This window comes from Portunus trituberculatus, chromosome 17, assembly GCF_017591435.1.
Source record: "Portunus trituberculatus isolate SZX2019 chromosome 17, ASM1759143v1, whole genome shotgun sequence".
In the NCBI taxonomy this organism is placed as follows: domain Eukaryota; kingdom Metazoa; phylum Arthropoda; class Malacostraca; order Decapoda; family Portunidae; genus Portunus; species Portunus trituberculatus.
This window is the reverse complement of record NC_059271.1, coordinates 2,575,001-2,580,000: the sequence shown is the minus strand read 5'-3', so window position 1 is coordinate 2,580,000 and position 5,000 is coordinate 2,575,001. Positions and strand designations below refer to the sequence as shown.

General features: G+C 44.1%; 1 protein-coding gene across 3 annotated transcripts in view; it reads left to right on the top strand.

The window, feature by feature from the left end:
* LOC123504968 (protein phosphatase 1 regulatory subunit 14C-like) overlaps positions 1-5,000 on the top strand; it is a 199,733-nt gene that overhangs the window by 146,330 nt on the left and 48,403 nt on the right. For 2 of the 3 annotated variants that reach the window (XM_045255942.1, XM_045255943.1), the window contains exon 2: positions 4,780-5,000. This exon is cut by the window's right edge and continues 386 nt beyond it. The exons of the other annotated variant lie outside the window; for it this stretch is intronic. The gene's annotated coding sequence lies outside the window, so the exon portion shown is untranslated. The remainder of the gene's footprint in view (positions 1-4,779) is intronic. 3 annotated transcript variants of the gene reach the window in all.

The window sequence follows — 5,000 nt, the reverse complement described above, 5'->3', positions numbered from 1 at the left end:
TCTCTCTCTCTCTCTCTCTCTCTGGCATCCTTTTCCCTCCTCTTTGCCATTCTCTGTCTCTCTTTCCTTTTTTATTCCCACTGTTTTACTCCTCCTCCTCTTCTTCTTCCTCCTCCTCCTCCTCCTCCTCCTCCTCCTCCTCCTCCTCCTTTACACCTCTTGAATCTCTTCCTCGTGTGTTTCTTTATCTTCTTGTTTCCTCTTTTGATTCATTTAACTTCTCCTCCTCCTCCTCCTCCTCCTCCTCCTCCTCCTCCTCCTCCTCCTCCTCGCTTTGTCTGTAAGTTGAAGTGAGCATCGTGGGTTCCTCTCTTCACAATGGCCATTCTCTCTCTCTCTCTCTCTCTCTCTCTCTCTCTCTCTCTCTCTCTCTCTCTCTCTCTCTCTGGGTGTTTTTTTTTGTGTGTGTGTCGGTCTCCTCCTCCTCCTCCTCCTCCTCCTCCTCCTCCTCCTCCTCCTCCTCCTCCTCCTCCTCCTCCTCCTCTCCTCCTCCTCCTCCTCCTCCTCCTCTTCTCTGATCACTTGGGCTGAAATCTCAACGAGCATAGCGGCGCCCACGGACTCCTCTTAAAGGTGACGTGGCCCTGTGTGTGTGTGTGTGTGTGTGTGTGTGTGTGTGTGTGTGTGTGTGTGTCTCGTGGCCATCCTCTTCCCCATCTTGTTCCTTTTGACTTCCACCACGCCCTCCTCTCCTTCAGCAGCCCGCGCGCGCATTCACACACACACACACACACACACACACACACACACACACACACACACACACACACACACACACACAGAGTTAACCGTACTTAGCTAAACTTAATCTAATCTATCGCAACTCAGTCTAACTTAATTTTAATCAGGTAAACTTAACTTAACCTAACCTTACCTTTCCTTGCCTTACCTAACCTAATCTAACCTAACCTAACCTAACCTAACCTTTCCTTACCTAACCTTACCTAACCTAACTTAATCTAACTTAACCTAATCTGATCTAATTTTTTTCTTTTTTCATCTTTCTCCACCATTTTTGTTATTTATCTCTCTCTCTCTCTCTCTCTCTCTCTCTCTCTCTCTCTCTCTCTCTCTCTCTCTCTCTCTCTCTCTCTCTTTCCCTGTCTGTTTTTTAACCTTTATTTTATCTCTTCATTTATCATTTCATTAATTTTTCTGCTGTTTAATCTCTCTCTCTCTCCTTTCTCCTTCCCTCCTTCCCTCCCTCTCTCTCTCTCTCTCCCTCTCCCTCTTTTTCTCTCTTTCCCTCTCTTTCTCTGTTTCCCGCTCCTTCATTCACATAATTGAAACTGGAGATAGCAAAGAGAGGATTTACACTTGCCACCAGAACTTTCATTTCTTCCAAGGGCGCCGCTGCTCTCTGGTCTAATCTCCCGCACTCGTAAAGAACCCAACAGCCGCAGAAACCCCTCAAGATATCAGGGAGAGAGAGAGAGAGAGAGAGAGGGTGAGAGAGGGAGAGGGAGAGGGGATGAAATGGAAGGAGTGGTATTGTAGTGGTGAATTGGAAAGAAATGTGTGTGTGTGTGTGTGTGTGTGTGTGTGTGTGTGTGTGTGTGTGTGTGTGTGTGTGAATTATGTATTTATTTATTTGTGTGTTTATCTATCTATCCATTAATCTATCTGTCTATCTATTCATCTATCTATCTGTTTGTTTAAATCTGCATGTCCGTCAGTGTGTGTGTGTGTGTGTGTGTGTGTCTATTTGTCTGTCTCTCTATCTGTCTATCTTTCTTTCTGTCAGTCTGTCTGTCTATATGTCTGTATGCATGTCTGTCAGTATGTCTGTCTTAGAGAAAAATGAGAAGAAACGAGAAAAATCTGAGGGAGAGGGAGGGTTAGATAAGAGAGAGAGAGAGAGAGAGAGAGAGAGAGAGAGAGAGAGAGAGAGAGAGAGAGAGAGAGCGTGTAAGGGTAAAGTTTGGCATAATTATGTTTGGTGTGTTAAAAGTTTTGCGGGACACACGAAAAGAAAATTTAGAATTCTGTTGAGCCGTTTGAAGGTTGAAGATGATGATGATAACGATGATAAAGAGGAGGAGGAGGAGGAGGAGGAGGAGGAGGAAAACAAAGGAACACAGAGGAAGAGAAGAGGGTAATAATGTGGATGAGTATGAGGACGAGGAAGAAGAGGAGGAGGAGGAGGAGGAGGAGGAGGAAGAGGAGGAAAGAGGAAAAAAAGACAAAAAAGAAAAGATTGTAATATGAAGGAGAAAATGAGGAAGAGAAGGAAAAAGAAAAGCACAGAAGCACCAAAAGGGAAGGAAGATGGTAATAATGAGAATGAGAATGAGAGAGGAAGAGAAGGAGGAGGAGGAGGAGGAGGAGGAGGAGGAGGAATAAAGAGAAGAAAAAAAGGGAAACAATAAAAGAGAAGGTTTAATAATGAAAAGGAGAAGGAAGACGAAGAGGAAGAGGAGGAGGAGGAGGAGGAGGAGGAAGAAAGAGAAGAAAGAAGGGACAAAAACAAAAGAAGAGAAGGTTGTAAAAATGAGAAGGAGAACGAGGAGGAGGAGGAGGAGGAGGAGGAGGAGGAGGAGGAGGAGGAGGAGGAGGAGGAGGAAAACAAAGAAATACAAAAAGAAAAGCAGGTAGCAATGATGACGATGATAATAATAATAGTAATAACATTAATAATGATGATGATGATAGTGAGAAGCAGGAGGAAGAGGAGGAATAGGAGGAAAACGAAGAGGAAAACTGAAGAGGTGGTAGAAGAGGTGGTGGTGGTGGAAGAGGAGAAGATGGAGGAGGAGGAGGAGGAGGAGGAGCAAGAGATGATGGAGGAGGAGGAGGAGGAGGAGGCGGTGGTGGTGGTGATCAGTCTGTCTACCTGTCAAATATATTGCTATAATTTCCCATATCCATCAATTTACCTGTATCAATCCTCTCAGTTTACCTCTCTATAATATTATCTACTTCTACATCCATCTTCCTGCCCTTCCATCGACACCACCGCGAGAATATTGAAGGCTAGTGGAATTAAAGTATACTTGAGCAAAGGGCCTTATTCAGAAACGCTTTGCTCCTTCACCTCGACTGTTCTCCAAGGCCACAGAGATGATAGGCGAGATTTTTAAGAGTGTTTCTCCAGTTAATGATGTAGAAATCTCGTCATTCTGCCTCTAAAACCGTAAAAACACCTTAAAAAACTTTGCTCTTTCACTACAACTATTTTGCAAGGCCACAGAGATGATTAGCGGGATTTTCAAGAGTGTTTCTCCAGTTAATGATGTAGAAATCTTGCCAATCTATCTCTAGAACCGTAAAAAAAAAAAAACTTAAAACTCATGTAAATTTAACGAAACCCTATTGAAATTGTAGAAGTGAAGCAGAGAAATGTTTGAGAATACGACCCTTAGACAGAAGACGAAAGACAGGACATATTAACTTATCTATTCACTTATCTCTCTTGTTGTTCCATTTATTTATTCATCTAAAGGAATATTTGTGTCTGAGAATACTAACCTAAGACTGAGAATTTAGGCCACACTGTAAAAAAATGCTCATGTCCTAAAGTAGAAGGATTGTGTCTCCAGGTGTTCCGTTAATGCATTCACACTGACATGAAACTGTTTATTTATTTACACCATGTTGGCTTTTCACGGGAATTTCTGGGCTAAAGGGGATACTTTTTGTAGTACCTCCTATCTCAAACCCCACCCGCTAGGAAACCGTTGCCCCGAGTGAGGAAGCCCAACCTACACTCGGACCGTGGACAGGATTCGAACCCGTGCGCTTGGAGACCCCTCGGACCCCAAAGCGCGCATGGTTCCACTGTACCACGGCGGCCTACAGTCTATAGCATCACCATGAAAACAATACGTGAAGTCTTTAAAAACATTTGGTAAACTCTCCAACTCCCTGCTTGCTTCTGTATTTCCACCTGCCTTTGACCTGAACTCATCTAAGAGGGAGGTTTGAACACATTTATCCTATTAACTTGGCTCTAATCTTGGAGTGTAGAGAGGAGAACGACAAGGAAATAAATACATTGCGTTTATCTTCGTGTGTCTGTTTTTAATCAAGAATTTTCGGGAGAAGAGAACAAGTAGAAATCCTTCAAACCACTGGGGATCCTTGCTCTAATCCTGCTGTTTATTAGGGAGCAGGAAAATTCTTGGATCCTCTTAGTGAAATGTCGTCTTGTGTTGTTGTCCTTGCTTCAATCCTGCTGTTTATTGCGTCTTGTGTTGTCCTTGTTGTTGTTGTCCTTGCTTTAATCCTTTTGTTTATTAGAGAAGAGTCTAGGATTCTTTTAGTGAGTGCCGTCTCGTCTTGTTGCCCTTGTCCTTCGTGTCCTTGTTTTCCTTGTTGTCCTTGCTTCAATCCTGCTGTTTTTTAAGAAGAAAGGAGAGTGTAGGATCCCTTTAGTGAGTGCCGTCTCGTCTTGTTGTCCTTGTCCTTGTTGTCCTTGCTTCAATCCTGCTGTTTATTAGGAAGGAGGAAGAGTGTAGGATCCCTTTCAGTGAGTGGCGTCTCGTGTTTCCGTCACGTTCACACCGAGGCGAGGCAATGAAGTGGTCGCGGCGTGATAAGTTTAGCGATCAGTGTGGCGGTTAATGAGGCCACACGCGAGCGCTGGCCAGATTGCACCCATTCTCTCCCCCGGCCCCACAAGTTCCCTCCAACCCACGCCCCACCCGCCCCTCCCCGCCCAGGACAAGTCTCCCAGCCTCACCTCGCCCCGGATATTGGCTCGTAAGCACGGTGGAAAAGTTAAAAATCCACATTCTCTCCACTCTCTTAACGCGGCTTGTGGACTTTGTGGTTTTGCAGAGAAGCGACGGAAAAGAGGGAAAAAGGAAAAAGAAAAACGTGGATTCGAGAAAAAAAAGGAAGTGAAGCAGTGAGTGAAGCGTGTGTGAAGTGAACGAAGCAATTGAACCGAGAGACCAATCAACCAGTGAGTGAGAGAAAAGGAAGGAAAAAAAAAAATACGATTGATTGATTGATACACTGATAAGAAAAAAAAGAGAAGAAAAACAAAATAGCAAGTG